The 22,525-nt window shown below is 43.4% G+C and overlaps 1 protein-coding gene across 2 annotated transcripts in view; it reads right to left on the bottom strand.

Moving 5' to 3' along the window:
- The window catches only part of LOC142091846 (acid-sensing ion channel 2), a 507,500-nt gene that overhangs the window by 250,914 nt on the left and 234,061 nt on the right, over positions 1–22,525 (bottom strand). The window lies entirely within an intron of this gene.

Genomic DNA, 22,525 nt, shown 5'->3' on the forward strand with positions numbered 1-22,525 from the left:
ACCTCCTGTTCATCTCAGCAGAAGGACTGCATTGACTCAGACTGGGCAAGAGGCAGGAAACTAGTCCTGTCCTTACTTGACCTATTTTGTAAGCAGAGGACATAAACCTGCAGATCTTTTCTTGGTATTCTTTATTACCCCGAAGGATTCCAGATTAGAAAGAGAGGGTTTTGTTTATTTTGCCCTGCTGAGAAATCCTCCTTCCTGTAGTATTTTATAATCAGTTTGCTCCTAGAAGTGCTTTTGCCCAAAGTCAGGCCCAGAAGACACAAGGTAGAAGAATAAGCTGCAAGCTTAGTGGTGGCTAAGACATCACCTGAGGGAGACCTTCACTGCTAACAGCTAAACTGAGAGATGTTAAATTCTTCCTCAACTTTTATGTTTGTAATCTAAAATTATGTTGCTGAAGAGAGTCTGATTTATGTGTCTAGAAGGGAACATGATTATTATTTTCCAGAAGCACCTGAGATGAAGCAAGGACCAAACAAAACTGCTACATCAGAAGAATTAAATTGTCTCTTTATTTTAAAGCGTCACAGTAAAATTAGCAGGCTTTGAAATTTCACTGCTGTAAAGAGATTGGTTTCTTTCTTTAAATCTCCCCAAAGATAATCTGGATAATACATTTTTTAAGGATACAAAGTAATCTAGTTTCATTTCCTACTCACTGGGGGGAAAAATATGTTTTTAAATGGAAAATTATCCATTTTGAATGGAATCTGGATACAAAGGCCAGTTAAGCCCCTTCAGAAATAATCAAACCCATATTATTGTCAACTCCTTTAAAGAGACACATTTCTACAATAATTTCTGAGTGATATTCTTTATCCCTTTCTCGTTGCAAAGCCTTTCTTTCTGTTGCTAAAACCCATGAGTTTTGTGAGTTATGACGGTTCTTTGCTGGGTGTTTTATGAGATAAATGCATAGTCCTGTGCACGCTGCAACATTTTGGTTGAATCATTTCTGTACAGGCGGCACATTCAGCATTGTGTAATGTCTTTCAAACCAACCTCACATTGATGAAGCTGTCATAAATCACGGTTTGGGCTATTAACCAGGTTCCGTTTATACGGCAGTTCAACCACTCCACATGACACAGAGCCTACAAAATAAACTTAGCTCTTCCTCTCTGCTTTCTAAGGCACTCCCCTTCCCATAGCAGTATACAATAGACAGAAGTGGAGACATCTTAGCTTCTTGTGGATTTGGGATGCTTGAGGAACAAGGCTAAGAGAAGGAAAGGAGGACAATTTTCCTACTAGGAGAGAATTAAAGCTGTGGTGGGTCTCTGTGCTGTGGCTGGTAATGGATCCAGAAATCCAGACCTGACCTGGAAAACTCAGCTGCTTGACAAACCATTAATAATTTCCATGACAGGAAGGAAGAGTCCTCCAAAAACGTCCTCAGCTTTCTCCATCCTCCTTAAATCTCTCTCCTCCTATAATGCCTGCGAGGCTCAGCAGTCCTCAGTGCTAAGGAGCGTGGAGGAAGTCCCAGTCATTAGTATCTGAGCTCTGACTGAGCAGGATAGCAAAAAAGGAGTCTCCAGATGACAAAACGATTGATTCCAAGTGCCCCTAATTTCTGTTAAAGGCCTAGTTCCTTATATCACCTTCTCCTGCACAGAAATAACAACTGTCAATCAGCATTAACATGATACTCACTGTCAAGAAAACACAGTCAAGTAAATGAGTAAGTCACCCACCTCCGAGGTGCTCTGAGCTGTCATACAGAAGGACAGGTCTTTGGTGTGACAGCAGCACTATTATTGCTAGGCAAAGCTAAACCCAGCAATTCTGTCTGGGACATGCTCGGGGAGTGAGTGGTTCAGCTGCTGTTACTGCAATCTTGTCGAGACTTCGTCAGGAGGAACGAGCTGTTTTGTTTTGGTCTCCTCACCCCCCTTGTCAGAGCTGGAGGGAAGGTTCCCTTTTTCCCTGAGGAACCGTCTCTAAGGTACCTGTCTCATCTTACTGGAGTAGCTTGTCTTGCAAAATCCCTGCTGTTTGCAGCCATTCCTTCCCATAAAAGGGATTCTCATCTGTATTTTTCTGAAGTGCAGGGTAACTCTCAGACCCCCAAATCTTCCTTGACATATTTGTTTTCCCATAGCTGTCTCCTTATACATCTGCAGGCCTCTAACATCAGTTTACAGGGAATCTCATATCAGAGAATGTCCAACCTTTTTGTTTACAGGTTTCTGCTAAATAAAAAGCCATCAGGTAGCAACTAATATGTCAATGATGATGTCCTCAAATGTATTAATACAAAATCCAGATCAGAGTATGATTCAATGCCTTTTGATTTTGATAGGGAGCAGGTGTTATGTTAAGTGGAGGTAAATTCACTTGGTCTACTCCTTATCTTGGACAAAATGAGGAGTCATCCATCTAAGGGTAGATGTCTACAGTATAGGCATCTTCACTGGAGCCAACCTTGCTAAAAGCACCACATAGTCATTGGAGATCTAGTCAATATGGTCAGCTGCACCTATAAAAACGAAGTCAGATAACCCCATGCACTGTGCTCTCTATGAGGAACTCAAGCCCTTAAAATTGCAAGGCTGGTTCTTCAGCTTCACAGATTTGTGACTTTTGTTCCCCATTTTCGCCTATCTTTTTTCACTCAGTCTGAGCCATGCATTTCATTCTACCTATAGTGCAAAATTCCTCAAATTCCTTCTACTGCAGTTTCTCTATTAATTTTCCTTCTTGAGACAACAGAAAGCTACTGCAAACAGAAAGTGCTTCAAAATGATTTGGTGTCAGAAAAAAAATCTTCCTCCTACCATCTTCCTTCCCAAGAGAGCCTAAGTACAGCAGGTCTTTTCAAGGATGAGGAAGGGATCTCGTGCTCCACATAGGCAATGCATAGATGGTAGCTGAGGGAAGACAGACTCAGTTAGCCCATCACACCAGCTCCTAGGACCATCAGCTGCAATTGCGGTGGTGCGTGCTGGGGCAGCACCCTGCTATCCCTTACGCCATACTGGGGCACAACTGACCTTCTACCACTCCGTTGAGTTACACTGACTGCATGGGATTTGCTGGGCCAAGGAATGGGAAGAAAGAAGGCAATTTTGCTCTGCTTCCTGAATTGACCCAATTACAGCCTGATCTGGATGCCTTTATTCTGTGTTAAATATACCCTGAGGCACTGCTGAGATGAGCGTAATGCCTTCCACAGGGCATATACCACCTGAATGAGGAAAGAGCTGAGATGGTTTCTAATCAGTGACCATTACATTGGCTTGATTACCTATGGATAAACCCTCTTCAGTCCCTGGCCTCCAAGCTGAAAAAAAAGGCAGAGATGACCTTTAAAAGCTGAGCTGAGATTACAATAATTGGGCAATAATATGAAACAGCAAATACGAGTCAAAATGATCCTTTTGACTTCAGTGAGAGGAGTAGCTAATGCATTTGGGAGTGTTCTCGTTATTTCCACTTGGCATTAAGATTTTAACTACATCTGCTCAACACGTTAGGCTGTTAAGTGGATCACTCTTTCATACAAGGGAGTAACATCACCTGTGAACAAGAGCCAATCAGTGTGATTGAGGCAACCAGATGTCTGGAGTTCTGTGATTAGAGCTGTATAAATAACTGATGTTTCAGTTCACTGACCAAAACCCCCCAAATGGGAAAAAATATTCTTTTTTTTTCTTTCTTTCTTTTTTTCCTGGTATGATAAGCTCTTCAACAAAATTTCTTTCAGGTCAAATGAAATATCCTGTCTGCAATGAATTATTTCATTTGGCTTTCAGATTGTAGCTTCATTGCTTGCTTTCTGTTTTCTCATGTATGAATGGGAGGACCTTGGACACCACCCACTCAAAATATTGTTTAGAAAAGGCTGAAATGGGAAGTTTCAACTTTTAAGTTTCTTTTTCACTGAAATAGTCAAATGAATTTAACACAAATGTGCAGATGCATTTAATCATTCCAATGCCTGAATTGTTACCAAACAAAATACTTGAGCTATTTATTTCTCTTTGTTTTTTGCCTTCATTTTTGTCTGATCTCTGTTAAATTTCCAAATTATTTATATTTCTAGATGAAGAGTTTCATCTCAGGACAAATTGCCATGCTGAACATCCTGAAGGAGTGATACAAACCAGATAAACATCAGGTCTCCATCGCATGATGTCTGGAATCCAGACCTCTTTGCTTCATCTCTGCTTGTCCTACAGCTTAATCTTACTGAAAGAGCCTCAGTGTCAAGGTCCTCCAACACTAACCCGGCTACCCCTTGCCATTGGCAGGCATCTGGAACAGATCAACTACCAACTCTTACAGCATTTCTTCAACTCCAAATCTTACTAGAGTCTCTTCCACGCAGAGACATGATGGCACCAGCAATAACATTTTCAGGCCCAATCTCAGTGAGGTGCATTCAGGGTTGTGGCATCTACATGTCAGCACTTCTATGTGTTGGCTTGAAATATTGGTAGGCTTCACGCATGCTTGATCCTATTTATTCTTACCCTTTGAAAGTAGAGGGACCCTTTGTTTTGTTTCTTGTTCACCAAACCATTTAGAGGGAGAATTTTGAATGACTGACTGCAATGCCAAATGTGTGTGGCTTTTTAATGACAATGCAGTCATTACTGAGGCCATTTCTCTTGATCTTTTAAGGGTAATCCATACTGAATCAAGATTTATGACCCTGTATGTGCAAACACATAATCTAATCATCATATACCTTTAGTCTCCAGTGAGTGCATCTCTTTGGTTCTGAGCAAATAGGCAGGTAACTGAAAGTGTTGCAAAGTTTCGCCTTGTAGGACTGAAATGATATTCTTCCAGACAAGGACCACTGTGTTTTATTACCATGAAGGCCTCTGGTTCATTGGGTGACCTTAAACAAATCGTTTAACAACTTATGTGTTTGTGAACCCAGCTGGAAAACTTCAAGAAAACCATCCAGCAGGCAACTTGCAGCAAGCCACATGCCGTGCTTGCATTTGAGCTTTCCTCAGGGAAATAAAGCACAAATGAAAATTGCAAACCATCATCAACCCATAATAAATGTTTAAAACATATGCGGGAGTCAAGAGAAAAGACTGAAATTTAAACATGAAGCAAGCCAGATTATCAGTTACTTTTTTTAATTTTTTTTTTCCTGTAATTTAGCCCCACTTAAGTCTTCTTGAATCTCAGTTTCTGCACGCATGCTTGGTACTTTTTATATTATGACCATATGGGTTGGATGAACTAATTGATGAGCTGACAGCAAGCTGCACCATGTTCCCCATCTTAATGATTTTAGCCTGATATATCTGTCACCTCGAGGCTTAACTGGAACAACCCAGTCCTTCTTTTACTGAAACAGGAGAGAAGGGCACACATCTCAGCACACTCGCTGACCTGCACCCAGCCCTGGCGCTGCTGTCTTGGCACAGTGCTGGCATGGACCCAGCAGGCTGGGTAGAGCATCAGGGTATATCAGCTTTGTTTGGCTTGATGTTTTTGTGGCTCCATGGATCATGTCAGCCTGGAATATATAACATGGATGTGAGCATAAGATGGCAGATGTTCCCAAAGTGCTACTACTTTGAAGAGACATCAGGATTCCCAGTCCTGTCTGATTACACTTAATTTTTGGCATTTCATTATATGGCAGAACTAGAGACAACACTAGAGTAGGCAGCAGAATCGATTTCGCAGGGAGAGGCAAGACCAAAGGACCACATAAGGATGGGCAAGAACCATATGATAGTATTGGAATGCCGAAGAGCTTGAAGTTAGCCCAGCAGTGGACATCTGGCATTCCCCCTCAATTCCTTAAGTGGGGACTTGATGCATGTGTTAGTTGCATGCTGGTTCTGACCCAGAAGATTCACAGTGAAGCTACAGCCTAGTGCAAGTAGGGAGGGGAAAAGAAAAGATGTAGAAGAAAAAAAGCCTTTATGATCAGAGATTAAGTTAAATACCAGAAATAGTCTGAAAATACATGTTAAAGGATGTCAAGCTGGGGAGAGTGCTCTTAAGGTAATGAAAGAATGAGTACAAAACGCAAACTAATAATGAGACGTTTTCCCCAGAACCCGCCCTGACGAAGAGCTGGTGAAGTGGAGAGTTGTACTTTGTCTTCCAGGGATAAACCCAGAATCAGATTTCGGGTTCAGGACAGATCAAAAGGTAATGCAGAGAAGAATTCATCAGGGAGCTCAGCTCCCAAGGAGGTAAATTATCTGCTGAAGAGGCAATGGAAGAGAAATCAGAGAACAAAAGGTGAGGCAGCTTGCTAAAAATCAGGGACAAAATGATAAATAAGAAAACATTAGCAAAATACATGCTATTCTTATTATGTGCCAGGCAGGAGGGAAGCCAGTAACCTAGGAGTCACTTTTAATTTAGCACAAGATACCAAATTGTGCTAAAAAATGCATCAGAATTCTTTGATTTTTTCACAGCAGAGGCAGAAGCTTTGAGCAAAAAATAAGAAAGAAAGCCTAATCTGAAGTGAACAGCTAATGGCCAGTAAATGTTGGGCCTTATTCAAACAAAAATTCTATTAGATGTGAAAGGCTTGCTTCAAATGCATGTGGGGTTCTTCCCTCGTTATTACTCATGGGAGTCAGTGGATTTGATCTGATAATTTGAAAGAAAGGGATTGCAAAAGTACCCAAAGCAGTGCTTGTCTCACACCTGAGAGTCTGGGGAAACACACCACCCAACCGTCATGAGTGCAGTAGCACGTGTGAACGCTAACCTAGCAGGTCCTGCTGAAGAGTTCAGACTGAATCTTTTTTTTTAAAATTGAAAACTGGATTTTTGCTGATTTGTGTGTAAAATACCTCTTCTCCCTATACAGAATGACTTTCTACATAAATCATAAAATGGCAAACACAAATAAGTTTCTTTTTTTCTTACTGAGGAATATTAACAACAATCATTGTGTGGTAGTTTGAACAGAACATTTGGGAATTCTTATGAAACATTCTGGAGGAATCAAGGATATGTCACTCTTTCTACAGGCAGTCCATCATTTCCTGCTCAGTTCTGTGGTACATATTCCCAAAATAAGCACTGCTGAAACCCAGGCAGTGGGAAGGGTATTGTCTTCACTGGCAAGCTGATAAACGAAGAGGCGAGGTTGTGAAACTGTGCATGGATAAAACAGTATTTAAGGCAGCATGAAGACAGCGGTGAAATTGTTTCCTGCAAAGCAGCAATAGGAAATAAAACAGGACACCAGCATGTGAATTACCCAGTGATACATAGTGCAGAAATTGGGTTTCCTCTTTCTCCAAAGCATTTGAAGAATGGGAAATCAAGTTTGCAGCCCCTACCAGCAGCAGGAAATCTGACTAAACATGGATCAAATGGAGATATTGATTTGCAGCAAGCCAATCGTCACCACTAACATTTCCGTGCTATAAGCTATCGGGCTATAAGCTATCTCCCTCCATTTTTCTCCTAGGAGATAAGCATGCTATCACATCTGTACCTACAACTAACATCCACTCTACTGCATACCTACCACCTACCTTTTCTTTTACAGATGAACTAACTGATACATCTCTAATTAAACTCTGAGCAATCATCCTCAACTTGTATTTAGCTTTCAAATCTGATGCTTCTATTCCAGACCTGAATAATGGCAAGTGTGCCTGAAAGCTTCTCTGCTTTTTCCAACTATACTTGATCTAATAAAAGATAATACTTCTACCTAAAAATCTGGTCTCACTGTAGAAAATCAAACCCTTCATAAAAAGCATTATAGTTGCCCCTGTAGTTTTAGTTAGCATGCTTGTACCTATTAAAATCCATATGGCAATGGGACAGTAACTGTATGGCCACTGAAGACATAAACAAAGGACCAATGTTTCATGCCCTGAGGTCTAAGAAGTTAACAGGCTTTGTTCTTCCAGGGGATTTTATCAAAGTGATCAGGCCTCAAAGAGGACCTCAGATCAATGATCAGCTCAGGTTAGACAAAGCTAATCTGTTCTTGGCCACGCATGTACTCTGGGGTACTGCCACTTCTCACTGTCCAACGATGCACCAGCCTCTGCCATATTTGGCTCAGTAAATCCTGGAGACAGATGCCCGAAAGCTGGTCAGAGCTGCTTGGTTTTCTGACCTTGTCCAGGGTGAAGCTATCTAGCAACGGCTCTAAGCTGAAGCTGACAGTATTCAAGGAGACCATTTATCAGGTGGCTAATTTAGAGGCTTCTGTGCATCAGCACACATCCCCCTCTGCCATACAACACCTGAGAAGGGGCATCTGTAAGCAGGTTAGAGCCAGCAGAGTGGCAGGTACTACTCACATGCCTGGTGCAGTCTGAACTCCAGCCAAAGGGGTACAGATCTAAAATGGAGAACTCACCACAGAAACAGTGATAGGGGTAATAATCAAAGTTAGGGAAGTCTTGGGGGAAAGCTCTCAGCAAAGGGAGACAGAGGACTTCAAACTGCCCCATTGTGCCTGGGAGCCTTTGCTTCCCAAGTGTGGGGAAATGTCCTTGTGACAAAGGCAAACCCCAATCTTGGTGCTGCAGACGGGTGTAGAAGAGCAGAAACAGGCTGGGAAGAGCTGATTTAGGAAGCTCGTGCCCCTGTTCTCGCCATCATGGTGCACTTAAAGCTCTCAGTACACTGTACACCCTTGGGGTCCAGAATCATTCTAGTGAACGGAGGCTGCTCCAAAGACGAGGAGCCCCCAGAAGACCAGAAGACTTCTTGCCTTGATAATGTTATCATTAAGCCTGCCGCAGGGTTAACTGACCCTGAGCACAGCCAGCATTCAACTGCACCCATCCTTGACACCCTGTCATAATTACTATGATGTACTCAGTGCCTGGACAATGCAACAATAGAATGCATTTTGTAAATTAACTCAATTAACGTGCTTCTGATCAGGGCTGCATCTCACTAGGCTGTTGGCCAGAAGGGCTTTCTCTGCCGCCTCCTCTGTAGGAACGGCAGGAAAGACTGTCCTTGCACCAACTGCTGCAAGACTGTTTCACAAGGCTTGTTCTCCAGAGCTCCAAGTCCAACGTGGAGCAATACAGTTCCTGCATTTTCTCTGTTAGACTAACACACAGTGTAATTGCTTTCCCATTGAAGTTATTTTCCTTGCAATTATACTCCGCAAAGTTTCTCCTGTTATTCTTTCTTGTCTCACTTCAATCAGTGACTCCTCCACCCCTCTGTACTCAGTGTATCACCCTTTGAATATAAGGGATGCCCTGTGAAACATAATGAGACTGTTATTCCCACGCACTCCATAGCAGGGCTATCAGTTTCATTCAAACTCTATTAGCCACTTACAATTGCTCTCAGAAGATTTTCTGTAATGAATTCACCCACCTATTGAGAAAGATTCTACAGAACTCAATTTCCTTCCACATACCTTTCTGTCAGCCTACAAATTCCTCTCCCTGCCCATTTCTGCGTTGCCTCATTCATTTCTGCAGAAGGGCAATTGGGAACCCTGCAACCAAACTCCCGTTAAGCACACGGACTAAAGGATTCTCAGCCTTTTCTGGTGCTCAGCTCACTAATGACTGTGAGCCCTGGGTCTCTGCTTCCGAATGCCTGTTCACTAATATCCCCAGCACTCGGCACTCAGCACCCTGCGCTTACAGCACCCAGCACAGCATTGGTGGACAGTGACTCCTCCAGAAGCGTCCAAGCACTGCCAGGGCATGCGGGAGCTGGCAGGCACGGAAGAGGAGTTTGCTCTCCAGGGTTAATCATTCCTTGTTCTCTCTGCTGTGCCTCTCAACAAGGCCTAGTGTGGGGGCTGCTTCTCTGATTCAGCTCATCAGGAACTATGATAGGGCCACTGCTCTCTCCAGCTGGCTCCCCAGAGCAGGCATGAGATAGAAATAACTAACAGCCGTTTATCGCAGCAAGTCACCTTCAAACCAGTGAACTGAAGAAAAGCCCTCCCCTACCAATACCCTTGCCTTGAGCCTTCCAGGCTCTGCTGATTGTATTAATTTCCTTTAGAAATACAGTAATGTCACCTGACATCTCTTAGGGCAAACAGTGGGAAACAATTTGAAGTTTCACTCCTAATGAGAAGCAAATTGCTGTCTCCAGCCTGTGTTCTGGACTAATGATACAATCACATCAGGCACAATTCATAACTTGGGGGAGGAACAGACAGACAGCTAGAGAAAGAGCCACTGAGAAGCCAAGCGTGGTGAACTGTACATCACTGCACCCATTACGCGGTGAAACTGGATTTAGTGAGTGTAAATCACAATGTCAGCTTTTCCTGACAGATGAAGAATGCAATTATCCCTTCACTAAACTGATACAATTTATTCAGCGTGGGTTTACCTCCCTTTTTTCAATTTAAAACTAATTTGTTTGAATGGATTTGATTACAGGCACAAAGATTAGGGCAGAGCTGTAGAGAAGCAGCTGCTCCAGGTGAATACTTCCTTCCACGCAAGAAGGGGAATTCGGATCTCAAAATGCCAGGCCCAGCAATGTTTGACAGGCTTCCCAGGAAGCAAATCCTAACCCTTTATAATCCCTTACTAACGAGCGCTGGTTCTCGCCAACCCTCAGCTCCTGATGCTTTTTTCAAGACAAATGGGTAGCCCTGTCTCCTTGCATGAGTGGGAAATTCAGGCATACAGCAGGGGAAAGACTTGCCTGTGGCCAGAGCCAGACAGGATCAGTGATGAACTAGGAACAGAAGCCAGGTCTCCTGAATTTAACTATTGGAAATTGCTTTCTTGTTACTAACATTTCTGATTAATTGTACGGTGCCACAAAAGAGGGAGAGGGGGTTCATTCCAGATGCCTGTAGCAGTTTATGTATCGAAGCATGAGATTTGATTGTCTTTAGCTCAGCTACCGATTCTAATAATGAGAAAATCCAAGGGCTATATTTAACACACTGCTTCTGGTGAAACTTGTCACAGCTTCTTCCTTTTTGCTGCATTCTCCGTTCTTTTGCTCAGCATTGCTCAACAAAATATTCTTTGGATTTGGTCTCTTCACTTCTACGATGCCTCTGTTCTCTGCCTGCCCTCACCCTGCTCCTGTTCTGGCTGAAGCAGATATACTTCAGGTATACTGTATCTTTATTTGAAGGGCTCACCTTCTGGATCATATTGTCCTGGCCCAATAAGTGACCATGAATCAGCACAGAGCTGCTACAGTGTGCAGTCAGCCTGCAGGATCTTAGGTTACGTGAAGTTGAACTTCACCACAATCCCTCTGAAATAAATGTACCCTGTGAAAAATGGTGTGCTTGGAGCGAGAGGATGCCTGACTAATTAAGAAAAAGCAGTTTGTTTAATGTACTGCAAGGAAAATTCAGAATCAACCTGAAGTTTGGGAATATTCCAAGCAAACATTTCATGAGAAATTTTGCATATTGGCAGAGTTGAAAGAATAGAAGCTGCTCTCCATGAGGTTAGGATCATCCTTATTTTACACAGCCATGCCCTCACAGAGCAGCAGACCTGTTTCCTTGGAAGATGAGGTCTCAGGAGACAAAGGCATCTTGAGCCCATCTAGTTCCTCTTTATGAAGACAATTATTTTATGATTGTTTCCAGATGTTTCCTGCCATATCACTATTGGCAGCGATGAAGCTTTGGACAGACCCCGTGGGAAAACATTACATTCTTCCGATGTCACTTTACTGTTAGGGTACCTTACTAGACACACATCCATCCCTACTCAAACCAGTCCTGTAAGCGAACATTGAGGGCACGGGCTGCAGAAGAGCATGCAGGTGGGGGTGGAAGGAAAGGAAGACCAGCTGCACCGCCAACATCCACATCATTCATCCTGAAACCACGCTGGCCTCGGAGCTGCTCTCTTGCTGCAAAGAGCAGCATCAGAAAAAAGGTGGTTTGGTGGCAGATACGAGTGCATCCCCTCCTAGAACAAAAAGCCCTGATTTTAGGGCCTGCGGGCACTGCAGAAATGAAAAAGAACTCCCTTAAAATTAGACCACCGGCTGTTCTGAGATACAGGGATTGGTTCCTCTCCAACAGCTCACAGCCTTCTCTGTTTTCTCTACCCCAGCTTATTTATTTTGCTTCAGCCACAGCCGCTAAGTAAACGACTAAACCAACCAGAGCTGAACAACCAATTAAAAATGGCTGCTCCAGGCCACAAGCAGCTTTTCAATTATTCGTTTGTTTACACCCCTCCCCCCCGACCCTCTGGCATTGCTTTATAATGGATAATTTGTTGAAAACAACCTCCCAGACTTCAAATCCTTAACAGCAAGTCGGCTGGAAAAGCAGAACTTCCCACAGCAGCTGGTGCCTCTACGGCTGCTGTGAGCCCTGTGCTGGTGAGGAGGACCTGGGGACTCTCTTGTAAAGCTCAAGGACCTGGGGAGTGGGTGGGGGTCATTCCTTGAAGAATATTTGTTTTGTCTCTGTTTAATGAGTGTTGTTGCAACCAGTATCCCTGCTTCATCTACTGGGTGAACTGGGACCATTCACATAGGATGTCTAGCATATTATTTTGGTTGCCATCCAGCCCATGATGGGTACCCATCTAAAGGATGATGCCCTCAGCATGCAGAAGGTGGCTGACAGTCTGTCACAAGAAGAAGGCTTCTCCATTTCCACATTTGGACCAAGCCAACAGTATTTGCTTTCTGTCTTATTAGTAAGGCCAAAAAGTTAAGGGTCCACCTCTCAGTGGCGGATATTGGACAAAATTCCAGCAGCTGCAGTCCAAGAAAATCTCAGAGCTCTGCCAAGCCATGGTTTTAGGGAAGAGGTGGCGTATGGGCCACTTCAGAGATGTCATGAAACCCCATGCAAAGTGTATGGAGATCACATCAGTGATGAGATATCCCAGATTATGGCAGCTCCTCAAAAATCAGACCAGATAGCCAGAGCCAGGACCCAACAAGAGGTCAGAGGGAAACCACGTGTCAACCACAATGCACCTTCAGTTACACCAGGGGCAAATGCTTGTGGAGCTGTGCTGTAACCCAAGGCTGGGAATGGACCTAACTTTCAATCAAAGATACAACTGGAGATCTGGGGCACGAAAGCACAGGGAGAGATAAAACAAGTAGAGGAGGCACAGATGAGGAAAGAGCAGAAATACGCTGTTGCATGTTGTGACAGTGCAACCCTGGCTTTATAGAAAGTCCAGGAAAGCCAGTGCACAGCTGCAAATTCACTGACTGCCCAGAGCCCAGTATGATCAGTCAGTCAGGTAATTAGAGGAAGAAGCTGTCTAAGTCTGAAATACAATTTAAATTACCATCAGCTTAAATGTTACCCTGTTGAGGGCTCACTGGCAGCAAAATGTGATTGTGCATTCTGGGTCCTATGATCAATTGGCCAATACTTCCAATTTTAAATCATTTGTTCTGTTAAGCTAATTTAGAGCCAACATTTTTATGAACCAGTGGTTGGCAGGGAAGCTCTCCTTTGAGCAAAGCTGGGACTCCAAACTTAGCTCTGTGACAGTTCACATGCCACAAAACCTGCCTTTTTTTACTTTTTTCTTTTGACACGTTCTGTGTGTGTTCAAATAAAAAGTTTGAACTGATGCTATCTGAAGGGATTGGAGGTCCATAGACTTAAGCTCCTTTTCATAATATCTCAAGATTCTTCTACCGATTTGGAGTTATAACAAGCTAATTATTGCCAGGGACTTTGGCAGGAATGTCCAGTTCAGGTTTCAGGAGCTTTTGTGATTCCATTAATGGCTTTCTTTTATGGGACATTAACTAATTTGGATCATAGTACAAGAAAAAAAAAGCAGTAGCATAATTTCAACTTCTGCATCATAAGTTAATTTGATCATTAGTTCTTTTTAAAGTTATAGCCCAAGCACTTTGGAAATTACTCATGAAATACCATTTCTCACTCCTATTTCTAGATTCTCTGCTGATGTAACCTCATTGACTTCAAAGCATTTTACACTAACAGTGAATTTGGCCATGCAACGAACTGAAGAAAAAAACCCTACTTTGATATGGACATTTTGCTCTATTACTTGACCCCTAGGGATCATGCCTCTTGCGTATAGCATGCCTGTGGTGCTGCAAAACCCTGAATGAGAAAGTTTTCCCAGAATTAATTTCTGAAATGCCTTCCCAGATGTCATAAGCAAGCTATAGAAAATGGTGTAGAACAAACCAAGGCAGAAGGGTGAAAACATGATGAGACTCTTACTTAAGATATAGTTTTCAATGATTAACCATCAAAATGAAAGGATGCATTGACTGTGTTTCCATGTGGGTCTGTGCTGGGCACCATATTTAGTATCTGTCACGTAACCAGGCGACAGAGCAGAGAAGAGGCTTGTGAAACTGCTAGCAAGCTGAGAAACAAAAGGAGATGGTTCTTCATACAACAGGTAATATACCTCTGAAGCTTCTTGCCAAAGGTGTAGACACAAATCACAAAGGCTCAGGAGATACTCAAGAAGCCAGGGGCTGGGAAGGCACCTATGGAAAGTGTCACATACACTTATCCTTTTCTCATACCTCCCCAGTGTGTGGCCCCTTTTGGAGGCAAGATACGGGGCTGGAGTGATCCTCAGTCAGAACAGAAGAGCATTTCTGTTATTTTCAGGAGAATATAGGCACTCCAGAAGGATGTTTTTGAAAAACTGGAGAAATTAACTTAAAAAAATCAGGATGACATTCAGTAAGAAGTTGTCCTAGGTATTACTTATGCTTAGGCTGGAACATCAACTGCATAAATATGTGCTAGATAAAACTTGTCAGGCAGCAGTTCTGCACAAAAGAATCTGAATGGTTTAGTGCATCCCTAGGGGAACATAAATGACAATGCGATGCTGTTGTACCAAAGGCAAAAACCCTCCTGGGAGGCACCAACGGGAGAACAAGGCAAAGAGCAATCTGTCTGTCCTTCTGCTGCATCAGCACCAAATAGGTCTGAGCCAGAGTCCGAGGTGTGGTACTGGGCTCTACTCTCATGAAAGCTGTGGGCTGGCTGGAGGATCCAGAAGAGAATTGCATGAATTAGCAGGACCCTACAAACCAGCCTACAATAAAAAAATGGAATGAAATTCTTTAACATAATAAAAAGAGAAGGGCAGAGATAATAACAGTCTGCAAATATATAGGGAGCTGCTACAGAGAGGACAGGAACATGCTGTACTATGTGGCCAGTGAATAGGACAAAAAGTTGCAGCTAGAAATATTAGGTTAAATGTTAGGAAAGCATTAAATAATTTTACCAATAAGCACTGGAGTAGATTGCCTGGGGAGATGGTTAGTCTCCATCATCACAGGCGTAAGCATAGACTAGATAAACACATAATGATTCAGCACAGTCAATCCTGCCTTGAGTAGGAAAAAGAACTACACAACCTCTATGGGTTCCCTGCAAACCTTTGAACACTGTTCACAATTTTCCAAAGCCTTGTGCTGACCCTTTCTCTAAACGCTCTCCATGCACTACAACCTGCCATTTTCATGGGTAGGCATCTCTGCATAAAAAGCTTTATAGTGTTAACTCACAATTAGTTCCGGTAATGAGGGTGTGGGTTGAAACACGCAAAGCAAAATACTTATGCCATGCAAAACATATGTAAATTAGGCTGCAGCAACAGATTGAGCACATTCACCTTTGAAAAACTTCTGAAGACATTAACATGGCAAGTGGGAACAGCTTTAAACACCAGTCAGCAGACCAAGAGCTGCAGTAAATTAAATGTGCTCTACAACACAGCTGCTTTGAAGCTAACCTGTTACCATAAATGCTGGAGGAAAACAGGGCACAAAGAAAACACCACATGGACACTCCACCTAGGGATGAAGGATATTTTGATCTAGATGCATCCCACAGAGTATTAGACCCTTAACTGAAGTGTTTAAATTAGGAGCCCTGTTTAGATTTGGTGTCTGAGCTCTGTCCATAGACAGTGGAGAGAGTGAGGTCCTTCCAGAGGGATTTCGGTCTAGACAGAGAGAGCCACCCTCTGTCCCTGGCTTGTACAATGATTCATTGTTCCTTATTTTTACCAGGCTTCTCACTTAGGTGCTTCAGTTACAAGCATTAAGTTAGGTGGGATGTGTCCAGACCTTCGTGACTTCTCCTTGGCTCAGAGCCTAGAGTTTTCAAGTCTATGACATTATTCTAGCACAATAAAAAATAATAACTAAACCACCTGTTCTAGGGACCATCTGTCTCAGGGGAGTAGTACAAAACATGATTAATGAAGAACTGGAAAGGACATTCCAGCCGACTGCACCCTGAGAACCATTAATACCATTTTATGAGTCTACCAAAATTCATTTTTAAATTATATGTATTTCTTAATTTCTTCTGCTTTGGTCAGGTAGCTGTTCCACAACCTCCTTCTCATTTTCTATTAGTCTATTTGGGGTTTTTGTGCAAATTGTGCAAAGTGTCCTGTAACTATAGGAGTTCCCCTGCCAGCCTGGGGCCTGCCCTGCAGTGTATTTATGAAGTTGATCTTATCTTCCTCAGCTGGAAACAGCTGGACTCACTCTTGCCTCTTCTTGCATAGAGTTTTAAGAGAGAAGCCAGATGCTAGAAAGGCTGTGCGTCTTTATCTCTTGGTCTTAGTTGTGTCTCCTTGCACACAAATAGTGGTGATATCTGGAGGTGACACTTTCATGGCACCCAATGTTCAGCAGCTAATAGTCCTGCCTTGCCCGCTGCCGATCTCCACCCCACAGCACATACTTCATGGGCTAGTCCGTGAGCTGCATCAGGCAACTGAACTGGCATAAACAAGAAAAGAACATAAAAACAAGAGAATTATTTCACCGGCTGGTCTGCGATGGCTGGGGCCGCATGTGCAGCATGGCACGGGGGGGTGAATGAGCGCTGAACAGGCAAGAAGGCTGAGCGCCGGGGGGGATTATCTGAGCTGGGATTGAGTTGAATTCTTCACAGAGCGAAACCACAGCCTGAGATGTATTAGTGGCTCCATTACCCAGACTCTACCACAGTTGCGTATCCCAATCCACCCAGCAGGAGCCAAAGTGAGTGTAATAGAATGCAAATTATAGTCAGACCAGCAAAGAGATTAAGGTTAAAGATAATTGTTGTATATCGATCCAGTTAATGGCTTGGAAATAGAAGTTTAGAGACACATGAACAGTTTTCTGCACAAAAACAGTGTTGAATTTAATAGTTGAATCCTGGAGATGACGTGGTCCTTAGCAGGCAGGCCTGTCTGCAAGGGAGCCGACTGCTGGTGACAGCAAGGAGCACTCTGAGCCTGCCCTTGGGTTTCACAGGTGACACAGTCACTACAGGATCACTACGCCTGTTCCCCAGTTTGCTCCCAAATCTGGTCTGGGCCTGATCTAGACCTTATGCTGGGACTGGGGCCATGCTCTGGCAGTATCTCATAGTGTGGCTGTTCCTGCCTCTCTTGCAGTCTTTCCGGAACGAGGAGCTGGCTCTGGTGGGGTGGGGACTGCACTCAGTCCTGGGATAAACTGTAAGCGAAGAGTGGGAGATAACTAAAGGAAGGGTACCGCAGAGGTGAAGGCTCAAGCTGATGTTCCTGTTCCCATCCAAAGCTCTTCTGGGTTCATGTTGTAGCGACACAGGAGGGAGAGCTGAGGTGCTCTGCCTTGGCTACAGAGCCAGTGGGGCTCCTCCGAGGCCTCTGGGCCAAGTGACAGACAGTTAAGGGTAACCCCAGCGGCCGTCTCTCTGAGGCTGACTGAAGTTCTCCCCGCTGTGAAGAAACTTCAAGCTAGTTCTGATCAAAGGGAGTGGATTTGGGCTGAGCTGCCTCAGTCCCCTGAAGCAGGAGCAGAGCTCTGTGGCTGACTGTAGGACGGAGATGACTGATTCAGCGCCAGCATCTACGCATGCTGTAACCTGCGCCTTGGACTCTCTCCTAACGAGAAGAGCTGAAATCAGCTCCCTGGCTCCCTCTCGCAAGTCTAATGTCACGGGCTCTCCTCCGCTCTCTTGTGCTTCTGTCACCACAGGGATAATTCACTAAACCTGAATTTCCAGCTGGTAGAAAAATTCACAGTTTCTGTCTGTTCACTGAGTTTGTCATTGTGTGGTATAAGCTTAATATTAAAAAGCAGTCTTGGGAGCTGGGCGGCACTGGTAAAGCAGCACAAGGCTCCGACTTACTGGTGGAGAGTGTTGGGCTCATCAGGATCATGTGGTATTTTGCAGCACTGAGTCTCTGTCACCCAGATTTTTTTGTCTCTACCAAAAGAGCCTCTGTGAAAAGCAAAAGTCAGCCAGCGAAAGGCCACACCATACAGCAAAGGCTTTTTTTTCTGCTTGGTCTTTTTCTAACCTGCAGTTAATTGATAGCCAATTAACTTGCAAAGCTGGTCACTCCCTGCACATTAATAGCAGAATATAAATGCATGCACTCTGCCCTACAGAGACATGAATGTTCCTTGCCTGGAACAAAAGTTAGGGGGAGGACTGCGCTCAAACTAACCTTTATAAATGTGCTATTAACCATCTTGAGTTAATTGGTTACAAATTAACTCAAGGTCAAAACCCTGCACCTGAGGGCCTTAAGACAAATTTTTTGAACGTTATTCTCAACTACCTGGGGGTGAAGAAAGATAAAATACAATGTCACCAATATGGCTGCTCTGGCATTGGGACAAGCAAGGAAATGCACCTTCTATCCAGCCAACGACAGGATCCTGCTCCCTGATTTCCTCTTTGTACCCAAATGCCTGTGCTCTCTTTTGCCACGTCCCTCAACATGTATGGTTCACACATGCAATAGGCAGCTGCACACCCAGGGTACTTGGGCAGACACAAGAAAATCAATGGGCTTATCACCTTGCAGAATTGCCAGATAGAAAGAGCAACTTCTTCAGGTGGGAGAGTGGGTGTGCTGCGAGTTTTTCTCTTCTCACAATGAAAATGGTGTGAAGAAATTATGTGGGCAAAGGTAGGATGGCAATAATAATAGCGCTACTATGCCTGCAAGGCCTGCCTACTTTTACACACATATATACACACACTTTGCAGTTTTGGCTTGTTTCTGAATCCTGGAGTACAGTAAACACCACTAGAGAGTTCGTAAACTTTTTAAGAAACCATGTGTTAGTAAGCATGCGATACATTTATTTCTATGGACAAACAAAACCTAAATTAGGAAGGCCTCTTCAAGATGTCTTTAGAAGAGTGCCTTGCAGTATTTCAGGCCATGTTGGCCTCAACATGGTCTTGAGGGCTGCTGGGCATCCCCTTCAGCATTTGGGAAAAATTCATCATGGTTCTGCAAACCACTTACAGCAATTCCTCAAACTACTCATCAGAGGGCTATGGTTTAGGAACCACTACTTTGGAGACATCTTCAGCCTTCCCTAACCCATGATCACAGCACTGCTGAGCAGGACTGGAGGAAGCAGAAGAATTAATGTCTTGCCACCTTCCCCATAGAGCCTGAGAGCTGGCCAGAAGTCCTCCTTGTACTGTCTATAAAATTATGTCTGTTCCAAATAAGGACTTTAAGGTAAATAGTTTACAAAAATGAACTTTCAGAGGTTTTTTGGGCAAAACTTTCTTCAGACCAGCCTCTAAATGATGCTATTCATGTAGGACTCTGTAAAACCAAAAAGGAGCTGTTCTCAAGCACGTGGGAGCCTGGCTTAGCTAGTGCCCAGTTTTCTCAGGTTATTCCAGTCCTTGTATTCCTTAGGGAGAGGAACCGGCAGGTTTTTTAGAAGCCAGTATATTGGACCACTTGTACTTCACATACTGTGGAACTACTTATCCATTCTTGAGATCTATTTGCCTGCATTGCCAAGTCGATAATAACCAGTGAGACACAAGAGTTAAAAATGTTTCCTTCCATCACCAGCAACATCACAGGTGGAGGAATGAGAAAAGAACAGATTTGCAAGTAACACATTTGGCAAGCAAAAGATACATGCCTTGGCTGAGCTACAGTGGTTGATATTTGACCACTGGTAGGGTTGAAAACAACTTTAACGTTACTGTGTTAATGTCCAAATAGTTCCAATAATTCATCTAAGAGATAATGGGGCCAAGTCTTCTCAGGAGAGACAACAGTGCTCTGCAGAAAACTAAATCAGATAAAATTACCTGTGAACATAATGGTAAACAAACTCTAGCTCAGCTTTCCTGTTGCTTAGTACTGTTATAATTTCTGTCTAGGAGCACCGCAGCTGCACCAGAATCCCACTGCACTAGATGAACCACTTTCATCCCTAGCCAAAGAGTTTTGAATCAAAGACAACCGACCCCAAGAAAGCAGATTGCAATACCGGTCAGCAAAACACATTGCAACCCCGTCCCCTGGGGTTACAACTGTACACCTTTTAAATCCGCGCCACCGGAGAGACCTATTATACAGAGGTAGTCACTCTTTGAGATAATCATTGCCATGGGAATGATCAGGCCCCCGCCACCTTATACCTAATGGCTCCCCAGAGCTATAATTCGCCTGCCGCTCACCCCCAGGTTGTGCCCTCCCACTGCCGTAATAAGGCTTCTAGAGCAAACAGAGGAAACTCGATACAACACGGTGCTCAGTCACGATGGCTTGTATTTGCTGACAGCTTGCAGGTGATACAAGGCTTCCAGTGGGAATGAGGAGGGTAGGGAAGAAAAGGAACACATATCTGCACAAGCCCTAATTGTTTTGTTGATGGCTTCTTCAATGAGAAGAGCTATTCTTGTAGAGGGATTGTTTAATTTGCAGATGCAACACATTTTGAAGAACCTATTGGGTCAAGATTTTTATAACAAAGCTAGCTTAACACCTGTTTTGTTTCACATTGGGGTTTTTTTCCACAAGAAAATCAGACATAAAACTGTTGTTCGTGGGCGGGAGGACACAACTTACAATGAAACTATTTTCAGAAGTTTCTGAGATATCCAGTATAGAAAAGAAAATAAACCAACAGCATGAAAACACAATAGAGAAGCATGCAATTTTACATGGTCCAAAATGAAATGTTTCATTTGGGGTTTCAGCGTTTCAATACTTTTTTCTTTTTTTACAAATTCAGAGTCTATTTTGAACAGAAATAGAAAAATTGAAGCTTTCTCTTTTGCAAATGTCAACAGAAAATATTGTAACTTCTTCAATCTTTTTTATTTCATTCCTGAGGATTTTTTTAACCAGATAATCCATTACCGACTTTTTAGTTGAGAGTTAAAATGCTTTGCTCAACCTAAATATGAGGCTTCCAGGGGAAAAAAAAGTTAATCTAAAAATATCATCTACCTCTGAAAATAAAGTCATGTCTCATTCTCTCCCCTGCAAAATGTCTTTCAGTCTCCTACAACCTCTCTTTGGGCACTGTGTCCAGTCACACTCCAGGCCCATGTGGACACACAGCAGAGTCCACCGCTCCATTTCTGTGACGCTGGGAATGCAACCTCCCTACCTCTGTGTGAGGAGCGGTTGTGTTGGTGGGGCTCCAGTCACTTCACATTCAGTATTTACAGAGTAGATGTCCTCGGCTGTGCCTCTCAACTCCTTTCATGACCAGGAGAAAGAAACAGGCAGAATTCATCTAAGTGAGTTTAGACATCTACTTAAGGAGGAGCTAAACATGCCCTGGAAGTGCTAGCATCTCTCCACTGACCATGAAGGGTGGTTGGCACACAGCCCTGTGTGTCCCAGGTCCCTTTGCCCACTCATCGAGCTGGACAAACACAAGCCAGCTCCCATACAGAAGCACTTTATATACATTATTACAGCAAGCTGATAAAGCCTGGTGCAGTATAGGTCTAGCACCCCGAGCACTGCACCATGCTGGTACAGCCACACAGCTTCCACATCAGAGCATCCAGCATCTCAGATGAATAAGCTTGTGTCTGTCTGACCACACTGATGTGGCACAGATCCACCTGAAAACCTTGTGGCACAATGTGTTACGTGGAGGAAAAGGTCCATATTGCTTAAATAAATTAAATAAAAAATTTATAAATCTTTAAAACTCCAGCTCCCACCTCTTTCTCCTTCTCCTTCACATACTTGACATAATAAATTGCCATTTCCAGAGGATGTGGAGTTAAAGATCTTGGAGAACAGTGATTTTGGTATATAGTGAATGTTAATCTATTCCTTTCCTAACACATCAGTGTCTGTGAATTTTAAATGAACTCTATTAAATATTGATTTCCTATAGCTCTAACTGTGCCTGAAGGTGGGTATATCCTGAGGTGATCCACAAATGTGACAGCACGTTTCTCAGACACCCCTTCCCCATGCTCGTGGTGCCTTCTCTCCATCGGGTGTAGGGAAGAGAGCGTGCTACAGCACAGAGAGGGTCTCCCAGGGAATTCAAGGGGTCTCGGTTTCTAACCCATAATTGCCACCACCTTAAGCAGTTCAGCTCACTCATCTGTTCCACAAATTATTTCCATCTGTACAATGGGAATACAAATAATGAATTAGACATAACTTCTGTTTGCAGAGTTGCTAGCCTCAACATGAAAGGGTAGTTAATATTATTCCAGGATATTCCATATTGTGAGCAGAATAATTTGCTAGAATAAAGTCCTGAACAGTCTATACATAGGCACAGCATTTATTGCTGGACATCCTCTGCCAGACCCATGCTGGTCAAATGCCCCATA

Source organism: Calonectris borealis, chromosome 22 (assembly GCF_964195595.1).
Source record: "Calonectris borealis chromosome 22, bCalBor7.hap1.2, whole genome shotgun sequence".
Classification (NCBI taxonomy): Eukaryota; Metazoa; Chordata; class Aves; order Procellariiformes; family Procellariidae; genus Calonectris; species Calonectris borealis.